This window comes from Pleurodeles waltl, chromosome 2_1 (genome assembly GCF_031143425.1).
Source record: "Pleurodeles waltl isolate 20211129_DDA chromosome 2_1, aPleWal1.hap1.20221129, whole genome shotgun sequence".
Taxonomy (NCBI): Eukaryota; Metazoa; Chordata; class Amphibia; order Caudata; family Salamandridae; genus Pleurodeles; species Pleurodeles waltl.
In genome coordinates, this window is record NC_090438.1 from 511,868,771 (window position 1) to 511,885,516 (window position 16,746).

Genomic DNA, 16,746 nt, shown 5'->3' on the forward strand with positions numbered 1-16,746 from the left:
AAAAATACCCCTCCCCAAACCTAAACCGCCCGACCCCCACCCCTAAAACTAAAAATACCCCCACCCTCGCTCCTAAAACTAAAAATGCCCCTCCGCTCCCTCCCCTGCCCCTAAACCGCCCTGACACCCCCTCCCCTAAAGCTAAAACCCCAACCCCACCCCTAAAACTAAAACCCCAACCACCACCCCTAAAACCCCAACCCCCACCCCAAAACTAAAAACCTCCGAACCCCCCACCACCGCCCCTAAAACTAAAAACCCGACCCCGCCCCTAAAACTAAAAATACCTCTCCCCTACCTCCCTTAAAGCTAAAACCCCAACCAACCACCCCGCCTCTAAAACTCCAACCCCCACCCCTAAAACAAAAAATACCCCGACCCCCCACCCCTGCCCCTAAAACTAAAACCCCGACCCCCCAACCTTGCCCCTAAAACTAAAAATGCCCCAACCCCCACCCCACCCCTAAAACTGAAACCACAACCCGCCACCCCTGCCCCTAAAACTAAAAATACCCGACCCCCCACCCCGCCCCTAAAACTAAAACCCCCAACAACCCACCCTGCCCCTAAAAATAAAAATACCCCAACCCTCGACAAATGCCATGGTACCACCTGGTGGGTGGTATATTACATTTATTCTGAAAGAATTGTGTTAAGTGAGTAGGTCCAGAGAGAGATATTAGAATATGGAGAAAGAGCCATTTGGTATCTTCTTGCATTGCAGTGGATCTCTGTAAATGGCTAAGATACCTTGCCCCGAGTCTGCCTACCTGGTCACTTCTAATGATGGAGTAATTTGGAGGAAGTAGAAGATCAAAGGTATTGTGGGATGTATCACTAAACCAGATCTTTGTAGGGATTAAGAGGTCAAGGGTGTATTAAGCGATGGTGTCAGAAATGTTCAATTTGTGCTTCATAGCAGCCCTACAAATGTGAAGCATGCAGCACAGAGCTGAGGTAACTGATTTGGTGGAGGGGCTTTGGTTATCATAAGAATATTGTTAATTTGTACAAGTGTCCGTTTAGGATTGGGTTGGTGTTTGACACGAGTAGAGGAGATAGTAAAGGATTTGTGCTGGTTGGAGTTGTCTAGGGTAGACGCAGTTGTAGGAGTAGAAGTAGTTGGGGGGGAGTGGGGTCCTGTAGCTTGCAAATAGGTCGACGATGTCAGCTTGGGAAAGAAAGGATGTGAATCTTGTGGGGCGAAGTAAACTGCTATACCTTGGATTTGAGCCCCAAGGATAGTGTGTCTTCAGCTGAGGGAAAGAGAGAAGATAGTGTGGTATTTAGCTGGAATATAGTCTCATCGAGTTGGGAAAGTTTCAAGATGAGACAATTTAGTTTGTATTCTAGGGTGTTGGTAATAGAAGTAAGGGTATGGGAGAATGGGGTTTGAAGTGTTGGCTGGAGGACGTGTGGTGTGAGGGGTTTGTGAGTGTTGGAGGAGATTACATTTGTGGGTGAGCGAGGCTGAGAGGAGTGTAGGAGAGCACCATGAGGAGATGTGTAAGGGGAGGGGTGAAGTGAGTGATCAAAGGAGAACTGTGGTCTGAGTGAGTGAGGGGGATGTCTGCATAGCTGAAACTAGGTAGCTTTAGGTGAGGTTGATCGTTCAGATGAGCAGGTGCCAGTGCTGAGATGCAGGGGTAAGATTATAAATGTATGGATTTGGTATTGGAGGAGAGTTCTTGTCATAACATAGGATCCGTGGACTCAGCTGGAACCCTCTGGGCTGCTGGAAAAGCGACGGCCCAGGGTCACCTTTAGGGGTGGATTTGAGCAATAGACGCACCCGCCTCCTCCATGTTTCACACCTGGAGGCACGTGCCCATTGCTCAGAGAACTGTCTACAGACCACCTGGTAGAGGTCACTTGACGGCTGGACCTCATCAGAGAGAAGATCCGGCTTCAATCCTTTGGGGCAGTCAAACATTTCTGGCACGCCTCAGCAGCAAGAGGCTATGGCTGGGGTGACAAAAAAGGGAAGCTCTTATTTTGGATGGTCTCCAGACCGCTGACCAACAGGATCATTCCTGAAATCCTAGACGAGTCTGAAAGGACTCACCATACCTTACCTGACATTACTAATGCATTTGCACGCTACTACCACCACCTCTATATGTTGTCTCACTATCCTGATCCTGAAGCAATTTCTCACCAATGTGCCCCTCCCAAGCTTGCCCGAGAAACAGCCTAAATTCTTGACAAGCCTCTCAAGGCAGATAAAGTAAGAGCTGCCATGTCAGCCGTCTCCTCTGGGAAGACCCCAGGCCCCAATGGTATTCCGTAAGAGTACTATGTCAAGTTTGGGGAAATACTGACCCCTATTTGCTTGCCCTATATGAGGAGGCGGAACGGAAGGGCGCCTTTCCCCCTGAGCTCAAAGCTCAACACAGCCACCATTGCAGCTATCCCCAAACATCAACCACCCTCCACTTCCTGCGCTGATTACCGACCTATCTCCCTAATTAACAGGGAAGTCAAAATATTTGGCACTTTAATAGTGACTTGACTCAAGATGGTCCTTTACACACTCCTTTATCCAGATAAATGTGGCTTCATGCCAGCCCGCACCCCGCGGCACTGCCTACGCCGCCTCCATGTTACTCTTGAGCACCACCACCAACTGACACCACATCTGGCCCTGCTTGCTGTTGATTTTGAAGAAGTGTTTGATTCGGTGGACAGGGTGTACTTGAGCCACACGTTGAGGCATGCCGGATTTGGACCCCGCTTCTGAAGATTTGTTCAGACTCTGTACACTGATCCCACTGCATGGGTTCAACTAAATAGAGTACTCTCGTCAACCTTTCCTATCGGGAGAAGGATGCAACAGGGATTCCCCCCCTCTTCTTTGCATTAGCCATTGAACCCATTGTGTACCTCCTCCGAAGTGACGTGCAGATGCATGGATGGAGGTGAAGTGCCAGTCACGAGGACCGCGTAGCACTGTATGTGGACAATGTACTCCTTTACCTGTCGGAACCTGAGGTCAGCGGGCCTCACTGCCTCCAAATACCTCACCACTTTTGAGGCCCTTCTACACTCTGGGTTAACCTAGCCAAGTCAGTGCTGATTCCCCTACGCCCAGCAAAAGACTTTTGATTGGCAGGACGCTAGCCCCGTCAGACGTCTCTGATTTCGCTACCTAGGCATCTTAGTGGCACTTCAACCAGAGCTCAATTGGTCCCTGAACATGGGAGGACTAACCAAAAAGGCACAAGAAGACCTTACCAAACGGCAATCCATGCCGCTAAATGTGATGGGAGAATTGCTGTGTATAAGATGATGAGCCAAAATTCCTGTAAGTATTTCAGAACTTCCCCGCCCGCTTCCTGGGAGCCTCCTTTCGAGCTCTGGATAGAATGGCAACCTCCTTCCTCTGGAGGGGTCATGGTCACGCTTGTTGTTGGTCCACTGCCAGTGCACCTCGTTCAATGGGAGCTTGGGCATGGCGGATACATATGTGTATCTCCTTGCTTCACAGCTTCTAGTAATCAGTGATTGGTTTACTGAGGGATGGTCCGACCCGGCTTAATGCCTGGAGGTTTTGATGCTGGAATTCTCCTTGATCCCGGCCCTGATGTATGGTTCCCCAATTCAAACCAAAGACCCGACAATGACTAGAGAGGTCCTTTTGTCCTGGCAAGCATATATCCCGCATGACCGGTGGAATGACAGTTCATCCAACAGAACTGTTTGTGGCACGGAAGTTGGCTAGGTGAAGTGGCAGCGCTGGAAGGTTTTAGGAGCTGAGATTCCATAGAAATTACTCTCCTCGGAGACGTGTGGTCTGGCTTGCATAAGCTCTCCTTTAAAGACCTTCGAGACACTTGTGCACTTAAGAACACACAATTCTATAGATACCTGCAACTGCGCCACACTCTCCTGACACTCATGACTCCCTGAGTTCAGTCCGCTAGAGGTCAAACTACTGATGGGCGCACTGAGCAAGGGAGGAACGTCCCAGATTTACTGTACTCTGATGACTAACTCCCCAGGGACTCTTGATCACCTCCGGGCTCAATAGGAGGGATGATTGGAACCCATGGACAACACAGACTGGCGGGATGACTGGATGGCTCCCTGGGCTCTTGCAATCTCTTCCAGGCTCCATCTAATACAGACGTATTACCTTCATTGCGCATATATAGCCTGACCTGCCAATTGCATGCAGGAGCCTGTTTGCGCTGTAGGAGGGAACCAGCTAATTTCTTTCATATGGTATGGTCCTGTCTGCGCGTTCAAAACTGCTGGATAGCCACAGTGGCGGTATTGACTGATGTCATGCAGTGGGAGGTGGACCTCTCGCCTTTAATGATTTTGCTGGAGGTGATGGAGAATGTGGGTGATAGAGGAGCAGATAGGTTCTTCTTGGGTGGGGGGGTCGCACTTCTTGTGGCCAAGTGTGACATAGCAGCTGGATGGAACAACCCTGTCCTGCTGACCCTGTCATGTTGGCAGAGAGGAGTGGACTGGTGTGCTCAACAGGAAAAGCCTGTGTAGGAGGCCCGTGGTTATCCAAAAAAACATGGCAGGGCGTGGGGGAAATTGGTGGGTCGGGTGGGATTGTAGTGGATACTATTTCGTTTTAATGGGAATCAGGAGTTCATTTAGCCTTCTGGCTTGCAGGCCTGTGCCCCCGTCACACAGTGACTTTTAACCTACTTAGCTTGCTCTGCTTTAGTACATTTATTCAATTATTTCTTCCAAGATGGCTGCCATGTTAATAGTTAGGAAGATGTTTTAGTTTCACATTATCACTGCCATTATGTGAAGGCGTTACTATCAGCGTCAAAGATAAATGAGCTATGTAGGTATTCACATTATGTACTTTCCCACTTTCGTGTGCCAGTAACATAATGTACCTTTTCAGGGAATTGTTTATATAATTGCTGCCCCAAGCATGCCTTCATATCTATTGTTTGGGAACATACCTGCGTCAGGGGTTCTACCAGATCTGTATAAATACATCTCACACAGACAAGATAATCAGAGGGATTCCAATCAGATGCCATCAACGCTATCTATGCTACATGTCGCCTTGATGCTGACCCAATCTTCGTGTACCTAGCTCTCTTTAGGTAAGAGATTAGGTTAGTGGTTCCCAAACTTTTTTGATCCGTGGTTCCCGTGACCTATTGGCCGCGGCTCCCCATTATGCTACTTTTTTGGGCGGGTGGGGGAGGGATGAGAGCCGGGCCTCAGGAGTCCTGAAAATAACTGGGATAAAGCCAATGAAGGTATTATAATCATAGATGTAACAACATAAAAATATAACAGTCAGAAACAATATGAACTATGCTTAGAAATCTGTACTGGAGGGGAATGTCTCCAGTACTAATCCTATGCTAGACAGCATACGCTCTCCTCTGCACTCTGGTGTTTGACTGTGCGTCGCACAAAGCAGCCTATTTGTGTGCCAAATCTGGGGGGTGACACCAGCAGCATGCACATTTTTGTGTATATGGTGCTGCACTCTGTTTTCTCTTTAATGCAACAATGCACAGCAAAATTTGAAGTTTCATCGCATTGTGTGAAATCTTAGTGAACTTGACCTTGTTTGTCAATTTCCCTTTGAGTACTTTAAATAGTGTGTAATGGTCTTTTTTCAGGATGACTTTACCATCATTGCATGTTCTCTTATTTCATTCTCATATCTTTATTGTGTTGAGGAGCTAAGCATTAAAAATATGGTCTATCTCGGTTCGCTACCTTTAGGGGGGTTACAGTAGTATACATTACCGATTAAATAATGCTGACCTGTCTTTTTTCTGCCAACTGAGTATTTTTATTGCTGTAGGTTTCCTTCTGTCAGCATTTTACTATATTAGTCTTTCACTTGTCCACCAAGATAACAGTTTTTTAAATAAAAGTAACAGAAGGAATAACACTTCTTATGTTAGTGGTAAAATACTGCGAGTAGTAATTTACTGCTCTTTAGAGAAGAGTTCATTTCTGTTAAAATTGGGGATAAAGTACTGCTATTTTAATTACTGCTCTGACAAGTTAGCACTGTGTTAAGTTTGTGGTAATCACTCTTGCCGGTGGCAGCAAATCCATCTCAACTAGTCCGTCAAACATAAAATACAGTCAGAAAGTGGTGGTAATTGTGAATAAAATAACTTGAAATGCACCCTCAGGTATGATGGGCATTTGCCATGTAGGTCACAGATGTCTGCAGGAGCTGCAGAAGAGAAGATGAATATGGACTGGCGGAACAGGCCACCAGGACTCTGTGGCAAACCAGGATCCCCATGGTTAAACTAAAAAGCTTTTGGTCTCAATTGGGTGTTGCAATACCTACCTGCTGCCTTGAACAGAATAACTCAGCCGAGGATGGGGGTACTCTGGCACTCCAAATATAGATCCTTGCTTTTACAAGGAGCATAAGAAAGTAAATCAATTAAACCACTTGTCACATTCTCCCTATATTCATTTTCAGCTTTGGCATTAAAAAATGCTTGGGTGTCTACTTTTCTAGCCGAAGACCTAGTACACATTCATTATGCAGGTTTTTGTGAATAGAACTAGCGTGTACTATAATTACTTCCACTAGGTGGTGGTTGAGGATTAAACTTCAAGACCCTTCCTTGCTGTATTTCAATTTTTCAATAGAAATTCCACAAGCACCAGCTATACGAGCTGTGCACTCTAAACAAGGAAAACAGCTTCTGACTTTTTTTTTAATAGAGCGCAGTACCAAAGTTCTGATATGCAACTACAGAATTACGTAACTGCTATCCAGTAATGATGCAGCTCATGGGACCCCTGTCTAGTTTTGATGGCACACCAGGGCACCGCGGCGCACAGTTTGGGAACCACTGGATTAGGTTCATCATGAATGGGTATTAGGGTCTACACCACATCTGCTTTACACTTCATGTTATTGCAAGATGGTGGGGGTCTTTGTATTCACGACTCTTGTTTCTACCATTCTGTTCCTTGCATTATTCATCATCTTAATCATTGCTCATGCAACTTATCATAGATTGCAGTCTTGTTAATAAAACCTACTAAAAACTCTACTGCATCTCTTTCATTGCCTGTGTTTGATTGAGACATGTTGTTCATGTGAGAAAGAGTTCATCTCCGTTTAATCACAACAACCCTGAGAAGTCGCGCCTTTGAGTCCGTGAGTAAAGGCTGCCACAAATCACCTTTTACTGTTCTGGTTTTTGGTGAGGTGCTGCTTGTGAGTCTGGAGGGTTGGGACTACAGTTGCGACTTGTTGTAGGATTAGCCTAGTCACCTACAAACATAAGAAATGTCATCCATAGACTAGCAGTCTTGCCTATAGCTAGAGTCAAACTACAACAGGAGGAGCTGTAAGTCTACCAGAATTCGACTTGTAATTACACAACTGCCTTACTTGTCACATATATTGAATGTACTTGTACGTGTTTATCCTGATACGATCTGTACACTGCCTAGAATAGTGGTGTATTCTACGTCAGTTGCTTAACTTATTGTGCTTGTTTCTAAAACTCAATGAAACTTGGTTTATAAAAAAAAAACATAGAAATTTACTAAACAAACAAAGGTTACGGGATGTTATAGTTAGGAAATAGAGTAAAAATAAAATAAAAAAAATCATCAAAATTAACTTAAAAAACCACCGGTTACATGGACGTTATAGTTAGGTTCTGAATTTACTTGCACAAAACCAAAGAAATTCAGCAGTTAGAATTCCTGTAACCTTTGCTGTTTTAGTGAATAAAATATATATATATATATATATATATATATATATATATATATAAATATATATATATATATATATATAAATATAAAAACACTGGCTAGGGGTAGCCACTGAGCTTGCATAGGCAGAGCACTTATTTTTGTTCTGCTGATAACTCTGATGCCGTTTAACGAAGCTTCATAAAACTTTTTTTTTTTAATTAAAAAAAAAAATCATACACCTTAGCTCCTCCCTGGAAAGTTTCAGGGTTGATCGAGGAAGCAGGGCCGAGCAAAAAGGGGGGTCCAAAAACACTTTCTGCTCCATGCATTTTCCACTGGAAAAATTGCACAACAAAACAGAAAAAATGGCTGAACAGAATTACACCAAATTTGGCAGAAAGCTGGATATGTACCCAGAAAGCATGTTTTTTTGTGATTTGGTGTAATTCTGCTCAGCCATTTTTAAGATATTAAGGTTAAAAATTAATAGATATATGTTGCCGACAAAAAGTAAATTCTAGTCAGGCCCACGGAGACAAGACTGAGCAATGTGATTGGCAGCTGCAACATGAAGAAAGGTTTTGGGGCTGCCACTACTGGACTTGGGGGCTCAATCCTAAAAATATTTTGAAAAAAACAAAACAAATAGAAGTTGGCACGGTAGGGATACCTTGACCTCCTATCCTTTACAGACGGGTCCCATACTGTGCTAGCTTTTGGTGGATTTTTGGGGGGGGGGGGGGGGTGGTTCAAAAACGTAATCATTCAACGGTGCAGTATACTGACTGTCCAACCTAGTGCTAATCTTTTTTTGCCAAAGTACTTTAATACACACAGAAAACTCAATGCTATACTCTAGATGTCATAGATACGGATTCACTGGTGTGGGGCAATTGCACTTGGTGCTAGGCTGTCCCAGCTTTCCTCTTCTCCTCACTCCATTCCCTGTCCCGAATTTGAGTTCTGTTTTGGACAGCTTATAGGCACAGGTGCAATGTTAATGTACTCTGATGAATTTGTGTGCATCTCACTTATTAGTCTCAAATGTCCTTATCTCACCAGCCTAAAGTTTCGCCTGCTCTCCAGCTACGGTAGGGACTGGGAGGACATGTGGCTCTCCCTCCCTGATGCAGGAGGAGATGCACTGGCAAATCTATGGAAAGCAGCAGCAGAAGCCACCACCCAGAGTCTGTGCAGGCTCTGACATTGCCAGAGGTCCCCAGCTGGTCAGAATCTTGCTCTTGTGCTTTGGTGAGTTGGAATGGTGGGCAGCAGGGTCATGTCCTTGAGGCGCTGTTTTTCCAGAAGAACTATCCAGACAGAGCATATGTTGCTGGGTTGGACACCTACTCCACCCCCATACAGTTCAAAATCACAGCGGCCCAGACCACTCAGGCACCGCTTCATTATGTCACAGCAGCTCAGTCTGCTCAAGTACAACTTCACAATGTTGCAGCTGTTAAGTCTGCTTGGGTGCACCTTCACATTGGTCTCTGCAATATAGTCCACTTGGGCACAACTTCAGGATGTTGTAGCAGCAAGGTCGGCTCAGACACAACTTCACAATGCTGCAGTGGTACAGTTCGCCCCAGGCACAACTTCACAAGGGTGTTGCGATGCCGGCCTCACATCCGGAGAAATTGCGTTTCATTCCCTGGAGTACAGAGCTTGCTCTCTTTCTTCCTGAGTGGAAGGACCATGGTGCTCCAGCTTCTTCAGGCTTGCCCTGGATAATCATATCTCCTACAGGGCCGGCAAGGTCCTTCCCTCTCCTAGCAGGAAATGTTGGCCTCCATGTGCTTCAGGACAGGGGCATGGCTGCCTCCTTCTAGGCATACAAATGTGTTCTTTAAGAAAAAGTTGAGGCTTACTGGCTGTGCTCTGCTTGTTTAAAGCATTGATGACATCATGTCAGCCCACAGCTAAGGTTCGCGATGCCAGATCTAAAAAGGTTTACAAAGATAGATAATGCCAACGCTGAGTAAAGAAAAAACAGTTAAAAACGAATTTTTAAAGACTTGCGTCGCATGGTAGAGACACTGAGACTAGAAGCTTGTGCTGCAGTGCTTAATTTGTAAATAGAGACGTGCTGGTGCCCAAAGCCCTCCTTTTAAACTTGCGGCTGCTGCAATTAAATGTGCGAGCACAGAATACTGAGGCAGCATAATCCTGAAGCCATCCCGGGCCTCTTCAATACATATAAAGCCAATCCCTGCCCCTTCCGCTAACTCTAGCAGCTTTCTACTTTCTCCCTTTGTGACGCTTTTTCGTTTTTCTCTTCCTCCGACTTTCTCATATGTGTCTTTTGCTCGCAGCAAATGCTTGAGGCAGAAGAATAAGCCCCAGCCCTGAAAAATAAGTGCCAGTGCTCCGCACCGGAAACAACAAGCACAAATTAAGCACTGTTGTGCGGTTCAGTGAACTTGTTGAATATCTGCTTAAAGGAACAGATGCCTAATCGTGCTTCGTTTACTGTATTTATTTTCATCTAAAGAGAAAAATTAAAGGAGCTCTTTTCAGCACAGTTCCTCAGTTAAGCTTAGTTGTTAAATCCAAACTGAACGAAAAGGCATTCTGGAATCCTGCAGAGGCACGGTACTCAATGTTTAGAATTATTAATAAAATCCTATTGTGGAAATGCTAGGTGAATGCTAGTAAGGCCTGCAAACAATTAGTTGTTTTTAGGGTTGAGTGTAAAGCACTCCGTCCCTGGTTGTGGGCTTTTAACCACGCCCATGTAAAGCCCATCCGTTTGGTTGGTTCGTGGGCTTGCCTTTTAAAATTAGCTTGATTTCATTAGTGAAAGGCATGCATACGTCATGCCTCTTCCGGTGTTTAGCCCACCTCGAGCGCCCCGGCCAACTACTGAAAATATACGAGGCTCCATGTTTTTCATTTGGTTTCTGCACTATTTGTCCTCTTTATTATGCAAGCAGCGCAAATTTGCTGAGCAGAAGTCGAATGTTTTGCATGACAATGACCCTGTTACATGGATAATTGCACTTTTGTGGTTACCTGGATAATTGCACTTTTGCCGATAAATTTCACTGCAAGTGGACTTCTGTTCCCTTTTGTTTGTTTGCTTTGTGCTCATGGTGGCCGTCGGCTTGCTTATGTGAAACTGTTTTACTTTTCAGTTTATGTGGCAAGCAAAGTCTGGTTAGGAGTTTACAATGCTAATAGCTTTAACGTGAGTAAACGCAAGACTCATTGCACTGCAATTGCTTGTGAAATAGATTCTATGTGAGTCCTACTGTTTTATAAGGCCCTAGTCTGCTGAGTAAAAACTAAACGTATGTATATGTTTACCTTTAGATGAGGATGGTGCCCCTCAGGAAGGTGCTTTAGATGAGGATGCTGCTCCCCAGGAAGGCGCTGTGCTGTACTCAGTTCAGATGTCCTTTTTCTCGCTGAGGAGGAAGTGGTTTAAACATGTCCATCAGGGAAGCGCACACGCAAATGCAATGAACATAGACTGAGGACCCAGCACTCAGCGTGTGTGAGCACGAAGGGTTGTATGTCACCACCTAAAATACAGCAGAGTCCATGTACCGCTACATAGAATCTACTACATTGAAGTGAGACCATCTGAGATTACCACTGCAGGGATTACCACTACTGTGATTACTACCTCTGAGATTACCAGTGCAAAGATTACCTCTGCTGAGATTACCACCTTTTGAAATTACCACTGCAACGATTACCACTGCTGAGTTTACTACTACAGTGATTACTATCTCTGAGATTATCACTGTAGGGATTACCACTGCTGAATTACCACTATTGTGATTACTACATCTGAGAGTACCACTGCAGGGATTACCACCGCTGAGATTACCACTGCTGAGATTACTACCTCTGAAATTACCACTGCATAGATTACCACTGCTGAGATTACCACTACTGTGATTACTAACTCTGAGATTACCACTGCTGAGATTACCTCTACTGTGATTACTACCTCTGAGATTACCACTGCTGTGATTACCACATCTGAGAGTACCACTGCAGGGATTACCACTGCTGAGATTACCAATACTGTGATTGCAAACTCTGAGATTACCACTGCTGATATTACCACTACTGTGATTACTACCTCAGAGATTACCAGTGCAGGGATTACCTCTGCTGAGATTACCACCGTTGAAATGATCACTGCAACGATTACCACTGCTGAGTTTACTACTACAGTGATTACTACATCTGAGAGTACCACTGCAGGGATTACCACTGCTGAGATTACTACCTCTGAAATTACCTCTGCATGGATTACCATTGCTGAGATTACCACTACTGTGATTACTAACTCTGAGATCACCACTGCTGAGATTACCTCTACTGTGATTACTACCTCTGAGATTACCACTGCTGTGATTACTACGTCTGAGAGTACCACTGCAGGTATTACCACTGCTGAGATTACCACTACTGTGATTACTACCTCTGAGATTACCAGTGCAGGGATTACCTCTGCTGAGATTACCACCGTTGAAATTATCACTGCAGGGATTACCACTGCTGAGATTTCCACTACTGGGATTACTACCTCTGAGATTACCACTGCTGAGATTACCATTGATGTGATTACTATCACTGAGATTACCACTGCTATTACCACTACTGTGATTTCTACCTCTGAGACTACCAGTGCAGGGATTATCTCTGTTGAGATTACCGCTGTTTAAATTATCACTGAGGGATTACCACTGCTGAGATTACCACTACTGGGATCACTACCTCTGAGATTACCATTGCAGGGATCACCACTGCTGAGATTACCACTGCTGTGATTACTACCACTGGGATTACCACTACAGATATTACCACTACTGTGATTACTACCTCTGAGATTACCACTGCAGGGATTACCACTACTGTGATTACTACTGCTGAGATTACCACTGCAGGGATTACCACTGCTGAATTACCACTACTGTGATTACTACCTCTGACAGTACCACTGCAGGGATTACCACTACTGTGATTATTCACTCTGAGATTACCACTGGTATTACAACTACTGTGATAACTGCCTCTAATATTACCCCTGCAGGGATTACTACTGCTGAGATTACCACTACTAGGAATTACTACCTCTGAGATTACCACTGCATGGATTACCACTGCTGAGATTACTATCACTGAGATTACCACTACTGATAATACCACTACTGTGATTACTACCTCTGAGATTACCACTGCAGGGATTACCACTACTGAGATTACCACTACTGTGATTACTAACTCTGAGATTACCACTGCTATTACCAATACTGTGATTTCTACCTCGGAGACTACCAGTGCAGGGATTATCTCTGCTGAGATTACTGCTGGTGAAATTATCACTGCAGGGATTACCACTGCTGAGATTACCACTACTGGGGTTACTACCTCTGAAATTACCATTGCAGGGATCACCACTGCTGAGATTGCCACTGCTGTGATTACTACCACTGGGATTACCACTACAGATATTACCACTACTGTGATTACTACCTCTGAGATTACCACTGCAGGGATTACCACTACTGTGATTACTACTGATGAGATTACCACTGCAGGGATTACCACTGCCGAATTACCACTACTGTGATTACTACCTCTGAGAGTACCACTGCAGGGATTACCACTACTGTGATTACTCACTCTGAGATTACCACTGGTATTACCACTACCGTGATTACTGCCTCTGATATTACCCCTGCAGGGATTACTACTGCTGAGATTACCACTACTGGGATTATTACCTCTGAGATTACCACTGCATGGATTACCACTACTGAGATTACCACTGATGTGATTACCACTACTGATATTACCACTACTGATATTACCACTACTGTGATTACTAACTCTGTGATTACCACTGCTGAGGTTACCACTACTGTGATTACTACCACTGAGATTACCAGTGCAGGGATTACCTCTGCTATCACAGTTGAAATTATCACTTCAGGGATTACCACTGCTGAGATTACTACCTCAGAGTACCGCTTGAGGGACTACCACTGCTGAGACTACCACTGATGTGATTACTACCACTGAAATTATGACTAATGATATTACCACTACTGTGATTACTACCTCTGAGATTACCATTGCAGGGATTACTACTGCTGAGATTACCACTACAGTGATTACCACTACCGCTGAGATTGCCACTGCAGGGACTACCACTGCAGGGATTACCACTGCAGGGATTACCACTACTGTTTTTACTGAGATCACCACTGCTATTACCACTACTGTGATTACTACCTCTGAGATTACCCCTGCAGGGGTTACCACTGCTGAGATTGCCACTACTGTGATTACTACCTCCGATATTACCAGGGCAGGGATAACCTCTGCTGAGATTACCACAATGGAAATTATCACTGCAGGGATTACCACTGCTGAGATTACCACTACTGGGATTACTATATCTGAGATTACCAATGCATGGATTACCACTGCTGATATTACCACTGATGTGATTTCTACCACTGTGATTACCACTACTGTGATTACTACCTCTGAGATTACCACTGCAGGGATTACCACTGCTGAGATTCCCATTACTGTGATTACTACAGCTGGGATTACTACTGCAGGGATTACCACTTTTGAGATTACCACTACATTGAGTAAAATAGATTAAAGAGTAAGTGTACTGACCCTATGCTAACCTACATCTTAAAATGAAACCTTACTTTTATAACTACCCACCACCCTATCTTTATGGCCATACAGTGCCCTCTCCTTAACCCAGTGGTTACATTGTGCCAGGGGGGGGGGGGGTGCCAGTGGGCCCACCAGTACATATTTTGGAAAACCAGGACTCTTCCACTCTGTCCCACGGTGGTCCTATTGGTTTTAACAATGCATGGGCCTGCCCTGTCCATTAGTCCCACCCAGGCCCAGGCATAGACATGCCTGTAGCATTCTCAAGTGGTAGGGACACCAAGTGCTTCATTTTCCTGCATCCATTCTTATGTTAAACCATTCTGTGCCCAGGAAAAGACAAGCTTTCATTTTCATAAAATATTTTGTGCCCTGTAACATGTCCAACATTTCAGGATTTTTATTGAGTATTTCCCTACTCTTTGTCCATGTACACAGGCATGCTATCAGTTTTAGGTAGACTAGCCCCCTTGATATTTTAGTAGATTCTGCTTTGTTTCACTCTTTGCCTTTTTTTTCGGTAGAACACTAAAAATGTGTTCCCATGACATCGACCCTGTTACATGGATATTTGCACGTCTGCCGGTTACATGGATAATTGCACTTTTGCAGTTACATGGATAATTGCACATTTGCTGATAAGTTTCACTGCAAGCGGACTTCTGTTTCCTTTTGTGTGTTTGCTTTGCGCCCATGGTGGACCTTGGCTCACTTATGTGAAACTGTTTTACTTTTCAGTTTATGTGGCAAGAAAAGTCAGGTTAGGTGTTTACAACGCTAATAGCTTTAACTCGAGTAAACGCAAGACCCATTGCATTGCAAATGCTTGTTATTGTTATTTATAGAAGATGTGTTTAAAGGACAACATTCTCTGACCAAGTCCCTGGAAAGTCAGATATTAGTTTAATGACTGATTCCTTCTTCAGACTCGCCCATATGGATGCAGCCATGTTTCAGAGCATCCATTCACTGCCGCCCACATCCGACTGAGGTTTCCCCAACCGCCGTTACCTCTCAGCTGCTATCGTCCTACACGATACTTACAAGACTGATATTTCTGAATTCATTGCAGAACATATCTAATGCTCCGGACCAAGTGCTGTCATTGGCACCAGCCCCTTGTGTATGGAGCAAGATGTTAGAAGAGCATATGACTTCTTTAACTGCCCTAAACATACATTGTCACAATAACTTAGTTTTGAGCTCCATCTATTTGTGACCGCTTCATAAGTTCTTTCAAATTTATTATTTTACCATTCGCTGAATACCCATCTCTGCATCTATTTATTTTAATAGTGACAATTGTCTCGAAAAGATCAGTCACTCTATGAGATAAGTGCTCTGAAAACAAGCACTGGCAAAGCCAATAGGTCTCGCCTATGCAAGAGTTATTGGCTTTGCCAATGTGTTTTAGCCATGTTGTACACCAGCATGGCTGCTATTCAGCATGGCTAAAAGTTAGTGGCATAGAGGAAAGTCACATGCAGTGTCGTAGAGTGGAATGATTAAGTGTATTACAGTATTGTAGAGTGGAGTGGCAGCAAGTGTTGTGTATTGTAGTGGCATAGTGTGGAGTCGCATAGAGTTGCACAGAGGAGAGGGGATTGGTGTAGAGTGTACTGGCGTAGTGTGTTGCAGAGTATAGTGGGTCTCTAGTGGCACTGAGTGCAGTGCCATGGAATTCAGCGGCATGCAATGCATAGTTGTAGAATGAGGAGGCGCAGATTAGAGAGGTGCATAGTAGAGTGGACTGGCGCAGAATAGAGTGGCACAGAGTGGAGTGCCACAGAGTAGAGTGACAGAGTGTTGCAGAATGGAGTACTGTAGAATTGAGTGATACAAAGAGCAGTGGCCCACAGTGGAGTTGAGTGGCATGAAGTGCAGTGGCAGAGCATGCAGAGTTGAGTGGCATAGAGTGTAATGGGGTAGAGTGGTGTAGAGTATAGTGCTATAGAGTACAGTGGCATAGAGTGCAGTATCAGAGTAGAGTAGTGCTGAGTGGAGTAGTGCAGAGTACAGTGACGTAGAGTACAGTGGCGTAGAGTGCAGTGTTTTAGAGTGTCAGTGAAGTAGAGTGGAGTGCACCGGTTGTAGAGTGGAGTACAGTGGCATATAAAGCAGTGGCACAGAGTACATTGATGCGGAGTAGAATGCAGTGGCACAGAGTGCAGTTGTGAAGAGTGCATTGGCATAGACTGCAGTGGTTTAGAGAGAGTGGCACAGAGTACAGAGTGATGCATAACGGAGTGGCATGGAGTGGGGTGGCCTAGAGTAGATTGTTTCTGAGTAGAGTCAAGTGGCATAGAGTGGAGTGGTGCAGGGCAGATGCAGTGGCATAGCGTGCTGAAGAATTTAATGGCGTAGAGTAAAGTGGTGTAGAGTGCTGTGGCACAGAGT